Source organism: Dromiciops gliroides, chromosome 1, assembly GCF_019393635.1.
Source record: "Dromiciops gliroides isolate mDroGli1 chromosome 1, mDroGli1.pri, whole genome shotgun sequence".
NCBI lineage: Eukaryota > Metazoa > Chordata > Mammalia > Microbiotheria > Microbiotheriidae > Dromiciops > Dromiciops gliroides.
The window spans coordinates 423,812,352-423,831,905 of NC_057861.1; the positions used below are offsets into that span (position 1 = coordinate 423,812,352).

Sequence of the window (19,554 nt, forward strand, 5' to 3'; positions counted from 1 at the left end):
AACCCTAGAAAGATAGGTTGGGACCAGGTCATGAAAGCTTTATTTAATTTTTTAAAATAATATTTTTTCCAAGTTACATATAAAGACAATTTTTAACATTCATTTAAAAAAATCGAGCTCCGAATTCTTTCACTGCTTCTCTCCTTCCCTCACCTCTCCCCTGTCTCTGAGACAGTAAGCATTTTTATGTTATACATATGCAATCATGCAAAACATATTTCCATTTAAGTCATATTGTTAAAGAAACTGACAAAAGAAAAAAATGATGAAAAAACAAAGAAAGGTAAAAATAGTATGCTTCAATCTGCATTCAGATTCCTTCAATTCTTTCTCTGCATGTGGATAACATTTTTTTTTTTTTAGTGAGGCAATTGGGGTTAAGTGACTTGCCCAGGGTCACACAGCCAGTAAGTGTTAAGTGTCTGAGGCTGGATTTGAACTCAGGTACTCCTGACTCCATGGCCGGTGCTGCTCCAATATTTTTTTTTAACATGAGTCCTTTGGAATTGTCTTGGATCATTGTATTGCCGAGGATAGCTGTCATTCACAGTTGATCATTGCACAATGTTGCTGTTACTGTGTACACCGTCCTCTTGGTTTTGATCACTTTGTTTTGCATCAGTTCACGTAAGTCTTTCCAGGTTTTTCTGAAATTATCCTTCTTGTCATTTCTTATAGCACAATAGTATTCCATTACAATCATATACCACAACTTGTTCAGTCATTCCTCATTTGATGGGCATCCCCTCAACTCCCAATTCTTTGCAACAACAAAAAGAGTTGTTATAAATATATGAAGCGGGGGCGGCTAGGTGGTGCAGTGGATAAAGCACCGGCCCTGGATTCAGGAGTACCTGAGTTCAAATCCGGCCTCAGACACTTGACACTTACCAGCTGTGTGACCCTGGGCAAGTCACTTAACCCCCATTGCCCCGCAAAAAAAAAAACAAAAAAAAAACAACAAAAAAAATATATGAAGGGCTTTAAAAGCTAAACAAAAGAATGTGTATTTTATGCTAGAGGCAATAGGGAGCCATTGGAGTTCATTGAATAGGGAAGAGACATGGTCAGAACTGCATTTAAGGAAAGCTATTTTGGAGATTGTAAGGAGGATGAACTGGAGGGAGGAAAGACTAGAGTCAGGGAGACTGATTCAGTGGCTTTTGAAGGAGAGTAGGATAGAGAGATATGGAGGAAATGAAATAAGGTGGTGCTTGTGTGCTTAGAGAAAAAGGGTTCGATGAAAGATGTTATGGATGTAGAAACAGCAATATTTGGCAATTGATGGGATATGTGGGGAGAGAGAGAGTGAGAACTGGAAAATAAAGCTGGGATTGCAAACCTAGAATGGTAGTGTTTTTGATAGAAATAAGGAAGTTTGGAAGAGGGAAAGAAATGGGGAGAAAGATACTGGGTTCTGTATCGGACATGTTGAGTTTGAGCTATCTCTGGGACATCCAATTTGAAATGTTCAAGATCCCAGTACCCACTCTTTTCATGCTCCCACCAATCCAGGTACAAACACTTCCTTGAGGGGCTCCCTAACAATTGAGTGTTACCATTGTCTTTGCTCTGTATTCTATCACTTCACACATGTGTGCGGCTGATTCAGCCACTTTAGGCACCTTTTCACACTTTCAATTACAACACTCATCTATCACTCACTTAATAAGTTTCCCATACACCCTTATAAAGTGTGCAGGAAATGGATCACATACCAAATGATCACCACACTAGCATTAGAGGAACATATTGATACCATTTAAACAGCTGAGGGATGTGCAGATATACTTAATAGCTGTGAGAAGATACCTGTCCCTGCTGCTTTCTTTTCAGAGCTATCAACTTGGGTATCCTTGGAGTCTAACAATCTCTTTTGTGAGTTTAGATTGCTATATATTTGGGGTTTTGGGGTTTTGTTTTGTTTTTGTTTTTTTGAGATAGGGTAGAGTAGTGGATAGAGAGTTGTACTTGGAGTTGTGAAGAACTGGGTTTGAATACTTTCACAAATACTTGCTATGTGGCCCTGGGCAAGTCATTTAACCTTTTGATTCTTAGTTCCCTCATCTGTGAAATGGGGATTAAAAATATCACTTACCTCACAATGTCAGTGAGAGATCAAATGAGAGAAGTACTTTGCAAACTCTAAAACACTGTGTAAATGTGAGCTATTATTGTTCTTGTTCTTAAAATGGGAGACAAATATCCTTCATTTGGGGGCGGGGGAGGCACGCGGGGCAATGAGGATTAAGTGACTTGCCCAGGGTCACACACCTAGTAAGTGTCAAGTGTCTGAGGCTAGATTTGAACTCAGGTCCTCCTGAATCCAGGACTGGTGCTTTATGCACTGTGCCACCTAGCTGCCCCCATCCTTGCTTACTTTTTTTTTTTTTTAGTGAGGCAATTGGGGTTAAGTGATTTGCCCAGGGTCACACAGCTAGTAAGTGTTAAGTGTCTGAGGTCGGATTTGAACTCAGGTACTCCTGACTCCAGGGCCGGTGCTCTATCCACTGCGCCACCTAGCTGCCCCCCTTGCTTACTTTTAAATGATTTTTATTAGGCCTCAGAGCAATTTAAAATATGCTTCAAGTTCTCACAAGCGAAGATAGAACATTTTTCTTTATTCTTTGACAGCTAAAGTTCACCTCTCTAATATATGTTTTTACTTTTGTATTGTTTTGAACCACCCCTAACTTCATGGCCATAGAGTAATCCTGAGTTATTTAAATCAAGGTTCCTTCATAGCTGGAGGGCTTTCTTTTGTATGCTTGTGAAATTTAGTGTTTAGCATTGAAATTTTGAATTTTAACCACTATATGCTTTGAAGTTTCAAGTGCAATGTTTTTCTCTAGTAGTGGATCTGTGGGTTCAATCAATAATTCCTTTGTTTGTATTCAAAAATCCTGGGCAATTTTGCTGTATTTTTTTCCAGCATGGTTTTCAAGTTTTAAAAGTTATCATATGTTTCTAGGAGAGTTTTCATCCTTAAGTTATCCTTTTACATTCTGGCTTCAAGGTCAGGCACTTTAGCTTATATAGAATTCATGTGTTCCTTCAAACTATTTTACTTCTGTGAAATTTTATTTCACTTCTGTATTTTTTGTTGTTGTCAATCTGTCATTCTCTTTTCAGAGCCTGTAGTATTTCAAAGAAATGATCAATCAAGTATTTATTAAGCACCGACTACATCCTAGGCACCGTGCTAGATATTGAGTTAAGAGTACAAATAATAAAGCAATTCTTGCTCCCAATGCACTTATATTCCAATGGGGGATACAACAAGTACATGTAAAATTATATACAGCATAAATGCAAAGTTAATATGTATATGTATGTAGGCTTATACAAACTAAAATACAAGATACTATGAGAGGGAGGGCACTAGTAGTTGGGGGGCATCAAGGAAGGCTTCATGTAGAAGATGGTACCTGAGTTATATCTCATAGGAAGAGAGTCACTCTATGAGGTGGGCATAAAGAGGGAGTACCTTCCTGGCCTGAGGGATGGCAAGTGAAACTCATCAAGTTAGGAAATGAAGTGTTAAGCTCTGTTAGCTATTGTGTTCTAAATTGTCTTATTACTTGTTTGTTTCGTTAGTTCTTATTTGAAAGCTTGGATTTCTAACATAATTCCCATTCTAATGCCTTCCTCTAAACCATTTTGGAAATTTTGTTTTATGGTACCATCTCTGAGGAATCTGTAGCGAGGTGGCACAGTGGAGTTCTGGGCCTGAGTTCAAATCCAACCTGACTCTTCCTAGCTGTGTGACTCTGGACAAGTCACTTAACCTCTGCTTCAGTTTTCTCATCTGTAAAATACAAGTGATAATAATACACATCTTAAAGGATTATATAAAAGCAAACTATTATTTTAATTGGAGGTTTTGGATAAATTCCTTTATATTATATTACTAAAGCATTGTGTTATGGCCTTATTTATTTATTCATCTGTTCATTTATCTATCATGTCTATTTACTAATTACTATTTCATCCTCTTTCTTTATGAATCATGTTGTTGGTTTATCTGATTAGGACTAGGCTTGTACCCAGCCTGTCTCTCTTTCATTTTTCACTCTTTTTCTTATATGATCCTAGTAAGCTTGTTTCTGGTTCTCTCTCTCTCTCTCTCTCTCTCTCTCTCTCTCTCTCTCTCTCTCTCTCTCTCTCCTCTCTTTTCTCTCTCTCTTTCTCCCTGTCTCTCTCCTTCCTCTCTGTCTCCTCTCTCCCTTTCTCTTTTCTCTCTCTGTTTCTGTCTCTCTGTTTCTCTCTTTTCTCTGTCTCTGTCTCTATCTCTTTCCTTCCTCTCTCTCTGTCTCCTCTCTCCCTTTCTCTCTTTTCTCTCTCTGTCTCTCTCTCTCTCTTTCTCTGTTTCTCTCTGTCTCTCTGTCTCTCTCTGACTTTCTCCACTCCCACTGCTGTGAAATATACATTTTCTCCTGAATGGATTTCTGAAGTTGGGCATCCTCAGCTCTGTGGAATTAGAGGGCGTTGGAGCCCACATGATTCTCTACTCAGTTTAAGTTCTATAGGAAGAAGACTGACTTTAGCAGGTTAATAATCCCTTTTCCTTTAGGCACAGAACACCTTTTCCTTTTAGCTAACATTGTGCTGCCATATCACCCTATCTCCAGTTCCCACAATTGCCTTCTCTTTCTTTTACCTGGTTGGGAAGAATCATTGTCTTCTGTTTCTAGTCAGTGTCTTCTTGTCTTGTTCTGGCAGCTAGGTGGTGTGGTGGATTAAGTGATGGGTCTTCCTTCAATCAGGAAGAACTAAATTCAGATGCAGTCTTAGACATCTACTAGCTTTGTTATCAGGGACAAGACACTTAACTTCTTTTGCCTCAGTTTCCTAATCTGTAAAATGGAACTGCCTCCCAGGGTTGTTGTGAGAATCACACAATAGCTATAAAGCACTTAGTGCAGTGCCTGACACAATGTAAGCTCTAAATAAATATAACCTCTAATTCTTAATTATTAGTATTATTATTTTCTAAAGGAAGGTTCAGATTGAGTCACTGTGAGGTGAGAACTGGGCAGACTCTTGTTGCCACAGGGTGGTCTGGGGGAGGGGTGGAATGAGTGGAAACCTTAAGTATTTAAATTTTTCCATGTTATTATTGTGGTTTTTACTTTATATGATGTTTCTCTCTTCTTATTTGTTGGTTTGGCCCTCATTGTTATAGATTTGGCTCTTATTTCCTGCTTTTGATTATTTTTTTTTCGGTTGGGAACTTATTGGGGTAAACAACTACCCTGCCATTTGGCCCATCATGTGCAGCACATCTGTATGACAGAAAGCAGAAGAAAAAGCCGTCAAATTGAAAAGTCCCTTCACCATTTTGGGTCTCTCATGATTTTCTGAGGTTTCTAAAATAAGGCACTAATTTAGCTGAAAGTATCCATTTGGGGTCAAAATATTGATAACCTGCCTGAATGAGCTTTGTAAGAAGACATTACGCCCTTGACTATTCCTCAGGAAAATTGAGACAGAGTAGACTTATTTCACTGAAATGTGGTCTATCCTGCCCAGTGCTCTTTTCATTTTGAGTTATGGGTTAGAATGGTCTGTTATTTCCCATTGACTTAGGCTCCATAATTCATACTGTCTCCTGAAAGGGAATCTTATATGTTGAAGCTCAATATCGGAAATGGATCGTGGTCCCTCATTTTTCTGCATTAGCCCATTAAAGGTATGAGCCATGTGCATCTCGGGGCTGAGCTGAGAATACAGCTCCCTAAGTCTGAGTAGTAGGAACAAGAAACAAAGGGAAGGGACTCATCCACACATCTCCTGTCAAATCCCATCAATAAGTGAGTGATGCTGACAGCACAGGGCTATGGAAAGACCCCAGAAAGAATATGAAGCAGAATCAGAGTTTCTGTTTATATGTTGTCCTTTTCTGAGTTGTATTTGTAATTTTTATTGATGCTTAGGGAACTCCGGGTGAGGAAACTTCCTCTACTAATACAGGTCAGCAACTGTTCTGCAACTCATAGGCTAGGGTCACACAGAGGTAAGACTTGGAGGTCTCTGGGTTGCCCCAGTTTGTAGTGCTTTCCTCTTTCAGATCCTATGCCACCTCCTCCGCATAGTTCTTTTTTGTAGCTAGACATGTTGTCTCCCCCATTGGAAAGGAAGCTCCTTGTTTTTGCTTTTCTTTACATCTCTAAGTACTTAATAAGTACTTGTTGACTGACTTGCAACACCTTGTTGCCTTTACTGGATGTATGTAGTATGTGGCTTAATTAAAAATCTTGTGCCAAGTTGCAGCTTAAATCATTCGATGCTGATTCCATCCAAGTTTTAAGGAAAGAAAGGAGGGGAGAGAATTGCTCAAATGAAGACACTAGGCTACAGACGAGGCCTCCTTTTTTCCTGTGCTTTGTGGCAGCAGATTGGCAGTTGAGCGTATCAGGTAAAGGGTTTCAACACGAGAACAAGGATTGTTCCCTCGTCAACCCTACTGCTTGGAAAAAGACTTTGGGAAAGAAGTGTGGTGAGGAAAGCAAGACTTTTAAGGAAGGCAATAGACAGTTACAACCTCTTCTTTTCCTGGCATCTCTATTGAACAGAATACTGCATCAAAGGCCAAAGCCCAGCTAGCAGCGAACTAACTTTAAGAAGCTCCGGAAAGATCCCAAGAGGCTAGTTAGTACGGGGGAATTGAAATATTTGCTTCTCAGTTTGAAGGTGACTGAAAATCAGTTTCAAATATTTCTGTGATGGGGAGAAGGTTTTTTACCTCTTGTGTAGTTTTGCAGATAGTTTCAAAGAGGTTACGAGTCTGAAAAATGTACGTTGGCCACCCTCCCCTCTCGGTCATTCACAGGATCATGGGATAAGAGATGGAAAGAACATTGGAAATCATCTAGAGAATCCCTTCATTTTATAGATGACATTGTAGTTCATGGAGGTTAAGGGTTTCGTGCAAGGCTACATAGGTAATAAGCAGCAGAGTCTGGATACGTTCAGCAATTTTACCCTAGTACCACACTGCATATTCCTTCCCATCCTTTTTACATCAGGGTCCACAAGGTAACCTTAAGACCAGAGCATTTAAAATACCAAAGGGGTTGCAGGTGAGTCCTTTGAAGTTCAATATACTTTCCTCCCATGATCACCAACCCCAGGCACATTACAGGAGCACAAAATTGGCTTGATCATTGATGGAAACCTTGGGAGAGAGAAGAGAGAGCCTCCATCATTTTGAAATGTTTGCCTGGGTTCAATTCTTTGCCTTAAAAATGAATAGCAATTTCAGTTAGATTGAACAAAGTTGGGGGGGGTAGGGGAGAAAGAAATCATCAAATGTTCACAGAGAGATTGCAGCACGTACGTTTGTTTTTATTTGGAAGCTGAGGGGACTAGTGAAATACAAAGCCTAGAAATCCTCCTCTGTATTGGAGACACATTGAGGTGATAGAATCATCCTTTCACACTAGGGGAGGGGACTGTGTGCTGAAGGGCAGTGTCAAGTGGTGGGGGAGGGTGGAAGTCACTTAGCCACTGCCCCCAACTCTTCTGCTCCAGGTTCCCTTAGGAAATATATCTCATTTTTATACTTCTCCCCCTTCTATAATTTCATATCCCATGCCTCTAGGCTTAGAAATTGAAGAACTCCAAGATAAGCAACCATATGGTAGCAGGGTGCTGGTCCAATCACTAGCTCTTAGGGGTATAAGCAACATGTTCCCAGGAATTCTCTTCTCTTATTCAAATATAAGCTGTTTATTGTTTATAATTCGATTTTAATTTCCCCAATCCCTCTGAAACCAGCCATTCTTTCTCTTTGGTATTTATTACATTGTGGTGACACCTGCTGGCTGAGAGACTGTTGATGTCTGGGGTCAAGAACTCTGCATAGAATAGTCCAGAACAGCAGGCAAAAAGGCATTTTCTAGAACAGATGGGAATAGAGAAAGGATATTAAATATTTTCTTTGAGAGTCAACAGGAAGTAAAGAAATTATATGGGGGCATATAATCCAGTTCCTGTTATTGCTACTTTGTATCTTTTCCCATAAACCTAGTCCTGCTCTTTAATGGTTTAGGGTGCCTAGGATGGGTGGGGTGGGGTGGTGGGGAGACCTATTGCCAAGAGATGTTGTGGATGGAGGAGCATGTGTCCTAGTCAGTGATTTCTTAGGCTACGGAACATCTAGTTCCCAGAGCTATTTCCTGGTAGCCCTGCTGTGGTTTCATATAGAACAAATCCATAAGCATTTCTAGGGAGTCTACTATATTCCAAATGCCTTTTGCAAATATCATCTCATTCGATCCTCACAACAACCCTGGGAGGTAGGAGCTATTATTAGCCCCATTTTACAGTTAAGGACATAAGACAAACAGAAGTTAAGTGATTTGCCCAAGGTCACACAGCTACCAAGTGTCTAGCGAGCTGAATTTGAATAAACTATGGTGATGTGTATACCACACTTTCAAGTTTGTAGACTGGTTAAGCCAGGTACAGACTAGATATCTATGCCTAGTTATGAAGTCATCAGGGAATCTTTGAAACAATGGATGATATATTTGGTCTTTCTTTTGTAGGTGGTCTTGTACCTACAACAGATTTCCGCATTCTCTTGTGTACAGATTCATTCTGTTGTGTAGTTTTCTTCTATCTTCCAATATTTATTTTACTATATTTGTTTATTGAGAGAGACACGGACATATATAGAGAGAAACAAACACAGAGAGACAGACAGATAGAGACAGAGAGAAACAGGGTGCAGAGAGACTGAGAAAATTTGAGAGGGGGGAGAAAGATAGAGGCAGAGAAAGAATACAGAAAATCTAACTACATACAAGGTCTGTATAGCTATGTAGAGGAAGACAGATATTAGTTTAAAACAGTGTGCATATAGACATAGAGATACACAAAAGTTTTATACCTAATAGTTTTTAAAATATTTTCTTTTGAGAGACTATATGGAGAGCTGGATTAAGAGTTGTGAAATTCTGGGTTCAAATCCCATCTCTGATACTTTGTAGCTATATAATCATAAGCAAGCTGGTCATTTAACTTATCTGAGCCTCAGTTTTCTCATCTATAAAATGGATAACATGCCCTATATTATTATCCTGTAGTACCTACCGCACAGTGTTGTTGTGAGGCTCAGGTGAGATAGTGTATGCCAAGCATTTTGCAAACTTTTTTTGGTTTGTTTTGTTTTCTATACCTAAGCTTGCTTTCATTCAATTATTTATTCATCTATCTATCTATTTATTCATTATCTATCCATCTATCTATCTGTCTGTCTATCTATCTATCTATCTATCTATCTATCTATCTATCTATCTATCTATCTATCTATCTATTTTGGTGGGGCCAATCAGGGTTAAGTGACTTACCCAGAATCACACAGCTAGTAAGTGTCAAGTGTCTGAGGCCATATTTGAACTCAGGTCTTCCTGCATTCAGGGTTGGTGCATTTTGGAAACTTTTAAAGAATTATAAAGACCTTTTATTATGAGGTAGCCAGTTTCTACACATCCTGTTATATTAGCACAACCTAATTAATATATGTATATATACATATATATAATACCCATATGGATGTGTCTATAATGTATATGTGTATGTACACACATATGTCTGCCTAGATCTCTAGAGAGAGGAGAGGAAGAAGTCCATTCTCCTATTGGTCTAAGGGAGATTGATGCTCTGCTTTCACAGGTCTAATATGGGCTAACAGGAAAGCGTGTAATTGAGGATGGGGTCCCTTGGAAACTGACAAGTCACTAACATTGCAACACATGATCTGGTTAGGCTACTGCTACTGACACCTTTCTTTGTCTTCTAGTGAGACTATATAAGAGAGGAGGGAAAGAAAGAGGAAGAGGCTACTCATTATCAACCTTTTGCTTGAAAAGGCAGGGGATCCTCAGTGTTTTGGACAAACTTAAAATGCTCATCTAGAGATGAGCATTCTGGGTTCAAATAACCCATGGCTCATTTGGCTACATCTTTGATGTATCATTTCTTTCCTGTTTGCTATTATCAAACACCTGGCATTTGTGGTGAGTTTGCTAATGATGCTTCCCATTCCAAGTTTTTTTTTTGGGGGGGGGGGGGGCTGGGCAATGAGGGTTAAGTGACTTGCCCAGGGTTACACAGCTAGTAACTATCAAGTGTCTGAGGTCATATTTGAACTCAGGTCCTCCTGAATCCAGGGCTGGTGCTTTATCCACTGCTCCACCTAGCTGCCCCCTCCAAGTCTTGAAAGAACCTTGTTTTCTGGCTTGTTGCTCAATCTGGATCAGTCTTTAAGTTTGAAAATGCTTTTCAGTAGAAGTAACACTATAATCATCAACAACAAACAATTATTGAATGCCTAGTAATTTGAGTTTATTTGTAAAGCTTACAGAATGATTTTGAATGCTTTACAGGTTGTAGGAAATTTCATATAAAGAAAAAGAAAGAAAATGAAATGATGTCCCAAAGGGGCTCTCTTAGAGGAAACAAACTTTTGTTAGAAAAAATTTGACAAATGTCTGTTAGGTTTGGCAAATTAGGACCATAGGATTTAGAGGTAGAAAGGATCTCATCTAGTAAAAGTCTCTCATTTCCTCAGATGAGTAAATCAGGGCTCAGAGAGGTTAAGTCATTTGTTTAAGGATACACAGCCATGAGCAGAATTGGGCTTCAAGTTCACATTTTTTTATTCTCAGACCAGGGCTACAACTATAACATATATAGTACTCAGAGCATAATTTAACCATTTCAAGGGATTGTAGACCTTTATGGTTTCTAAATTATGCTTTTATGATATATCTTTGGTTGTAACAATGATTCTTTCTTACTGCAAAGTTCTTGATCAGGAATGCCACACCAAAATGTACCATTGTATATTTGGAGGGGGAAATACCATTGTATACATTGGGGGGAAACTATGAACCATTTTATTACAGTTTCCAGTAATGGTGTGGCAAAAATAAAGACCTACTAATATGATTAGCTATGAATTGCTTACTATTTATACCTAATTTACCATGGAGTATAATAATGATCTGAACACAATTAAGCATATCAGATTAACTTGTGTTTACTTTATTTGATTACAACACTAACCTATTCTCTCTACTCAGCCATAACAATTTGTTGCTTGTACCTTCAGGTACAGCTGCCACATTCCCCTCTCCCCCAAATCTTCCTCCTTTGGGCAAAACATTCTCAGTTCCAAAAAGGGATCCCTTTAAGAATGGTCCTCTCAGGGGCAGCTAGGTGGCAAAGTGGATAGAGCACCGGCCCTGGAGTCAGGAGGACCTGAGTTCAAATCCAGCCTCAGACACTTAACACTTACTAGCTGTGTGACCCTGGGCAAATCACTTAACCCCAATTGCCTCACTTAAAAAAAAATGGTCCTCTCATAATTCTTGTCACTCTCTTCTGGATGTGTCCCAACTTTTCAATATCCTTTCTAAGATGAATTATTCAGAACCAGACACAATGTTCCAGGTGTTCACTGGAACACGAGGGCAAAGTACAGTGGGATTCTTAACACTGTGTGTCCTGAGCTTGACTTAGTTGTTTTGGCCATCATGTTGGGCTGTTGACATACACTGAGCCTACAGTTTACTGAACCATCTTTCTCTATTCTCCTCCCCGCCCAGTCTTTTTGATATCAACAATTGTGAGTAGAGTAGTAAGTACATTGCATATGAAGTCAGAGGATCTAGTTTTAAATCTCACCATACACTTACTACATTTTTACCATAGGCAACACATTTTAACTTTATTGGGCTAAATAGTCCCTGAAGCTCTAAAACTATGATCCTATTGGTTAGTGGTGCCTTTCTTAGCCTATACACCTGTGGTTGCATTTTTTTTTTTGATGGGGCAATGGGGGTTAAGTGACTTGCCCAGGGTCACACAGTTAGTAACCATCAAGTGTCTGAGGCCAGATTTGAACTCAGGCACTCCTGAATCCAGGGCCGGTGCTTTATCCACTGCGCAACCTAGCTGCCCCCTGTGGTTGCATTTTTGAAGCTATATATAGAACTTCACATGTTTATAAATTTCATCCTGGCCTGTCAAGATCTTTTTTTAAAATTATTTTTAAATTTTTTCCAATGTATGTAAGGACGATTGTAAACTCATTTTTTAAAATGAAATTTTGAGTTCCAAATTTTCCCTCTCTCCTCTCACCTCCCTAAGATGGTAAGCAATGTGATATAGGTTATAAATGTGTATTCATGGAAAACATATTTCCATATTAGTTATTCTGTGAAAGAAGAAATAGAAAAGGAAAAGCTACAAAAAATAAAGTGAAAATAGTATGCTTCAATCTGCATTTGAGCTCCATCAGTTCTTTCTCCACAGGTGGATAGCATTTTCTATCATGAATCTTTTGGAATTGGCTCAGATTTTTATATTAATTCAAAGAGCCAAGTCAATCATAACTGATCATTGCACAATGTTGTTTTTACAGTGTTCAATCTTCTCCTGGTTCTTCTCACTTTACTTTGTATCGGTTCATGTCTTTCCAGATTTTTCTGAAATCTGCCTGCTCATCATTTCTTACAGCACAATAGTATTCCATTACATTCATATACCACAACTTGTTCAGCCATTCCTCGACTGATGGGCATCTTCTTGATATCCAATTCTTTGCCACAACAAAAGAGAGCTACTAGAAATATTTTTGTACATGTGGGTCTTTTTCCCCTTTTTATGATCTCTTTGGGATACAGACCTAGTAGTGGTATTGGTGAGTCAAAGGGTATGCACAATTGTATTGATTTTCTGGCATAGTTCCAAATTGTTTTTTCAGAATGGTCAGAACAGTTCACAACCCCACCAACAGTACATTATTGTACCTATTTCCCCACATCCACTTGAGTATCTGTCATTTTTCTTCAATCTGAGAAGTATGAGGTGGTACCTCAGAATTGTTTGTTTTGTTTGTTTGGTTTTTTGCAGGACAATGAGGGTTAAGTGTCTTGCCCAGAGTCACAGAGCTAGTAAATGTCAAATATCTGAGGTCGGATTTGAACTCAGGTCCTCCTGACTCCAGGGCCGGTGCTCTATCCACTGCGCCACATAGCTGCCCCTTTTTCTTTCTTTTTTTTGGTGGGGCATTGAGGGTTAAGTGACTTGCCCAGGGTCACACAGCTAGTATGTGTCAAGTATCTGAGGCTAGATTTGAACTCAGGTCCTCCTGAATCCTGGGCTAGTGCTTTATCCACTGAACCACTTAGCTGCCCCTGGGCTGGTGCTTTATTCACTGTGCCACCTAGCTGCACCTCTTGACATCAGTTTTTTTAAAGACTTTGTGTTCTAAATTCTCTTCCTCCCTCTCTCCCCACCCCCACCCAAGAGCTCAAGCAATTCAATATAAGCTATACATGAGCAGTCATGCAAAATATTTCAACATTAGCCAGGTTGTGAAAGAAAACAGACAAAACCAAAACTTCATATAAAGGAACTAACAAAAATTATGTTTTAATCTGTATTCAGATACCATAAGTTCTCTCTCTATAATGCATTGCATTTTTCATAAGACCTTAAGCATTGTCTTGGATCATTGCATTGCTGAAAATAACCAAGTCATTCACAACAGATCATCTCACAATATTGCTGTTATTTTGTATATAGTACATTTCACTTTGCATTAGCTCATTCAGGTCCTTCCAGATCTTTCTGATAGCATCCTACTCATCATTTTTAAAATAGTATACTACATTTATATAGTACTTTAGAGAGAGATTTCCTTACGATAAACCCATGAGGCTGATTATTGCAACAACAGTCATAGATAGCATTTATATAGTACCTTATACCTGACAAAGAATTTTCTTCACAATAGCCCAGCAAGGGAAGTACCGTATGTTTTGTCATCATCATCATCAATCATTCATCACCAATTAATCATCATCCATCAATCCACATCATTATCCTCAATCAATCCTCCTCATCAATCAATCCTCATCTTCCTCCAATCATCAATCAATCAATCATCATCATTTTACATTACTCTTGCCTCTACTTCAAAACCTTTTTTCACAGTTACTATTGTTAACTGATTCCCTCCCCATGATATTTACTCTATTTTCTATCTTCTTTTATCCTATCCCTCCTCAAAAGTGTTTTGCTTCTGACTGTCCCCTCCCCCACTAGGCCCCTCCCATTTTCACCCCTCCCTCCTTATCCCCTTCCCTTCCTACTTTCCTGTAGGGTTAAATAGATTACTCTACAGCCTATAGTTTTCTTTCTTTTTTTTTTTAGCTATTTTGTTTGTTTGTTTGTTTTTTTGGTGAGGCAATTGGGGTTAAGTGACTTGCTTAGGGTCACACAGCTAGTAATTGTTAAGTGTCTGAGGCCGGATTTGAACTCAGGTCCTCCTGAATCCAGGGCCGCTGCTCTATCCACTGCACTACCTAGCTGTCCCCAGCCTATAGTTTTCAAAGCAGTTCTGCTTGTCTGGACTTTTTTGGGGCCGATCATTGTCACTTCTGGCTATAGTACTGGGACATAGCTTTGGCCTTTCTGTTGTAGTAAAGAAACGTAGTCCAAGTAGTACTAAGAAAGAGACAGAGTCGGATAGTATATACACTATTCTGCACCTGCAGTCCACCTCCTTTCTGTTGAGGGAAGGGAGGTAAGTTTCACTACTTGGTCTCTAGGAACAAGGTTGGTCATTACAAGGAATGAATCTTTAATGATAGTATTTCAAGAAAGGGAGGGATAGTTTTGTTCAGGGTGACTGAAGGCAGTAAACTATATCACAGAGGCTTCTGTTTAATCTAACAACTGCTAAGGTTGTCTAAATCTAAGAGATCTAATGGAGGAGTTAATTATGAATTAAATGCACATTCAAGAGCCTTTTTAAAAAAACACTAATGATACCACCAAATGATAAAAGGAAGTACATTATTCACCTTTCTCCTCTGGATTACCCTTATTTTCTCTGCCTCTCTCTGTCTTTTTATCTGTCTCCCTAGATTCATTTTATAGGGAACATGAAATGGTAATTAACAGAAAATACATGTGTAGGTGTTGCCATTTTCATCAGAAGATGAAGCTCTAAAACTGCCACTTCATAGATTGTTAGAGAAACTCACTTCTCTGAAAGTTGATAAAGGAAAAGTTTCAGGCAATCAGTTAGCTTGCCTACCTGATCAGAGCTGGGCTTAATGACAGGAAGACTGTACGTTGTTACTGCTCCCACCTCCATCTCATCATCTCCTCTTATTCACACTCTTGTTCTGATGAAGGGGAGTCACAAGCATGGTGGCATTCAGAAAGCAGGAACTAAGCAAAGGCCAGGCTTGATTCATAATCAGTGAGGGAGTCACTGTCTGAAGGATGTAATCTGCATATGTCAAAGTGGAGGATGGAGATTATTATTTTGATCAGTCAAGTCATAACGGCAACAATCTATCTCAAGGGCTTTTGATTCCTAGAATCATTGAATGGAGGGGACCTTAGGATCAGCTGGTCTAATCCTCTCATTTTAAGATAAGGAAATCAAGACTCAAGAGAGGCAGAAAGATTTCACCAAAGTCACCATTGTTTTACTAGCAGAGTTGGGACTAGAAACCTAGGTCTCCTGACTCCCAGACCGTTGCTCTTTCACCTGTATAGGTCAGTCACATGACAAGCTGACTGACATCTCTTTCAGCATGGGAAACTTCAGTCCCACTCCTGTTTTCAGAAAGAAATGCTGTCAATCCAATCCAACCCAATAAACATGTATTAAGCATCTACTATTATTAAGCCAGGTATTGTGCTAAACTGGGGATACAATTAATAAAAAGAAAGACAGTCCTTGCCCTCAAGGAGATTACAGGCTAGTGAAATAATGTCAAGAACATGGTCAATTGACATAGGATTGGGGGCAGCTAGGTGGCACAGTGGATAAAGCACTGGCCCTGGATTCAGGAGGACCTGAGTTCAAATCCGGCCACAGACACTTGACACTTATTAGATGTGTGACCCTGGGTAAGTCACTTAACCCTCATTGCCCTGTGCAAAAAAAAAAAAAAAAGGAAAAAAAAGAATGACATAGGATCTCCGAATCTCAGAGTTGGATGGGATCTCAGAGGCTATCCTTTTATCATCTGGTATATCAGTGTGTTTTTTTTTTTAAAGAAAAAATAGGCTCTTGAATGTGCATTTAATTCATCATTAATTCCTCCATTAGATCTCCCAGATTTAGATTTAGATTTTACAGATGAGGAAACTGAGGCAAAGAGGGTTAAATGACTTTCTCAGAATCACATAACTAGTAAGTGTCTGAGGCCAGATTTGAACTCAGAAAGATCATTGTCACTTCTGGCTATAATACTGGGACATAGCTTTGCCTTTTCTGTTGTGGAAAAGAAAGGTAGTCCAAGTAGTACTGAGAAAGAGACAGAGTGTATACATTATTCTTCACCTGCAGTCCGCCTCCTTTCTGTTGAGGGAAGGGAGCTATGTTTCACTACCTGGTCTATAGGAACAAGGTTGGTTATTACAAGGAATGAATCTTTAATGATAGTATTTCAAGAAAGGGAGGGATAGTTTTGTTCAGGGTGACTGAAGGCAATAAACTACATCACAAACAATCTATTTTGTGCATATAGTAAAACCATGTGGGGTGGCTAGATGGCTCAGTGGATACAACTGAAGTCAGGAGGATCTGAGTTCAAATTTGACTTCAGACACTTACAAGTTGTGTGACCTCAGGCAAGTCACTTAATCCTGATTGCCCCCCCCCCACATACACACATCATATATAAGATTGGACCACAGAGATATCTTAGTTATCTGATTATTAATAAAAAGCAAGGTATAAAACAGGGAGACATATACTCATTAAAGGTATTCACTATGGTCATGGAAGTTTTCCAGTGCAGAATACAAGTGGAAAATGGACTCTCTATACTTGATGAGGTCATTCAGATATCTGTTTGTGTTCATGGATACCATTGTGATGCTTGCACTAAAACAGCTAAGGTGGCCCAGCAGGTAAAAGCACTGGACTTGGAGTTAAAAAGACCTGAATTCAAGTCCTACCTCAAACACTTACTAGCCATGTGATCCTGGGCAAGCCACTTAACCAATCTGAGTCTTTAGTTTCCTTATTTGTAAATGGAGATAATAACAACACTTACCTCACAGAGTTGTTGTGAGAACTGAATGAGATAACATGTACAGGGCTTTGCACATCTTAAAGTGCTACATAAATGCTATCCATTATTATTTTTTTAAATTATTTTCCAGAGCACTACATAGCTTTCTTAATGAGATCCACAGTCACTCAAAAATATTTGGCCTAATGGCCCACACAGGAAGGGACAAGTAGGTGAAAGATGCCTATTATCTAGGTGATACAGTTGAATGGACAGCCTACCAAGTTAATTCTTCACTACCTAAATTTTTGGATGGACACAGCAAATGGACAGTTAGCTGGGCCTAATATTGAACAGGAGGAAGAGAGTGGGCTGCATGGCATTTGGACAATTGGACAGTACTTTCAGCAATCCCAAGCTGCTCCCTAAAAGAAAACCCCAATTTTTGTTTTGTTTTGTTTTGTTTTTGCGGGGCAATGAGAGTTAAGTGACTTGCCCAGGGTCACACAGCTAGTAAGTGTCAAGTGTCTGAGGTTTTATTTGACCTCAGGTCTTCCTGAATCCAGGGGCTGGTGCTTTATCTACTGTGCCACCTAGCTGCCCCCAAGAAAACCCCATTTTTTAAACACTGCAGGAATTTAGTGATATTATACACCACTGCAGGAATTTAGTGATATCATGGAACACCACATTCCCTGAATAATCAAATCTTTAGGTGACCCGAAGGACAATTTATGGGGTGACTTGTGACTATAGCAGTCAAGAAATGGCTAAACAGATATCTAGAAAATGTAGGGTCAGGAGAGGCATATGATGGCCAATCATTTGAGGCAGGATGTATGGTCGGTCAGTCAATAAACATTTATTAAATGTTTACTATGTGCCAGGCACTGTGTTAAATACTAAAATACAAAAAGAAATGAAAGAGACAGTCCCTGCCTTCAGGGAGTTTATAATCTAATGGCAGCAACTACAAGCAAACAAATAAGTACTAACAAGCTATAAATAGGACATAATTAACACAGGGAAGACATTAGAATTAAGAGGGGTTGGGGAAAGCTTTCAGTAGAAAATGGGATTTTAGTTGAGACCCGAAGGAAGCCAAAGAGATGAGGAAGGAGAACAGTCCAGGCATGAGGATGCCTGTCTGGGAAAAGGGCCATATATCTGGAGTTAAATGACTTGAATTTGAATAACATCTTTTTTTTTTTTTTACCACCGATGTGGCTGCAGGCACATCACTCAACCCCCACCCCCCCCCACACCCCAGACTTTCATCTTCCTCATCTATAAAATGAGAGAATTGGACAAGATGATTTCTTTTTTTTTTTTTTTTGAGCATCGAGCAGGCTTTATTCTTTATTGTGGGCCCAGTCGGCCTTCTCGTGGGGCTGCTTCTTCTAGTCCTGCTTCAGGCTCAGCCGCTCGAACAGGTATTCTCCCAGCCCGGGCTGGGGGTCGGCCTGCACGTGGCGCAGGGTGGTCAGGTGGTCGCCCAGGCGCTTCAGCAGCCTCACCTCTTCGCCCAGGTAGTGGCTCTCCAGGAAATCGCAGAGGTGTGGATCCCCTTGGCTGGAGCCCAGGGCATGCAGCTTCAGGAGGGCCTGGTTCAGACCCTTCTCCAGGCTCAGGGCAGCCTCCATGGCATCCAAGCTGCGGCCCCACTAATCTTGACCAGGTTTCTGCACAGCCTGGAGGAGGACCCGGCCCCCACGTTGGTTCTGGAGCCGCATAAGGCGCTCGGCGCCCTCGCGTTTCTCCTTCGCCAGGTCACGGAAAAAGTGCGACACCCTCGGCAGAGCGACATCGTCCCGGTCGAAATAGAAACCCAGGGACAGGTAGGAGTAGGAGGCCTGCAGGTAGAGGTTGGCCAGGCGGTTGACCGCGGCCTCGGCCTCGGAGGAGAAGTTTTGGCGGAACTGAGAGGTGGAGCTCATGGCACCGACGGCAACGGGAGGAGGAGGCTGGTCCCGGAGCTGTTTGGTCTCGGAGGCCAGGGGCCGATGGTCCCGGAGGCGGATGGTCTCGAAAGCGAGGGTCGGGTGGTCCCAGGGGCTGTAGGGCTGCAGGACGAAGATGTAGCGCGAGGGGAGCTGGGGGAACCCCGGGTCTGTTCCGTCCAAACACTGTTGAAGCAAGAACCAGAGCCGGGAGACGAGGTCTCGACAAGATGATTTCTAAGGCTTCTTCCTGCCTTTGTCCTTATGCTTCTATGATGATGTAAGAGAGCAAGGGGAAAATAGATGGACAGCTTCACCCTCAAATACACCCACAAAGAGTATTGGATCTAGAGTTAGAGGACCTGAGTTCAATTTCTTCCTTTGAGACCTATTTCCTATAGGTTCTTAGGCAAGTCATTTAACTTTCCTGGGCTTCACTTTCCTCAACTGTAAAGTGAGGAGGGAGAATTAGAATGGCATCTGAGGTCTCTTCCAATTCTGTATCTATTGTTCACACACAAGTCCAGCAAAGAGGTCTGGAGACTCACAGAACC

The 19,554-nt window shown here is 40.4% G+C and overlaps 1 pseudogene; it reads right to left on the reverse strand.

Moving 5' to 3' along the window:
- Nucleotides 1–18,376: 18,376 nt before the first annotated feature.
- LOC122734548 lies at nucleotides 18,377–19,204 on the reverse strand (annotated as a pseudogene).
- Nucleotides 19,205–19,554: the final 350 nt, after the last annotated feature.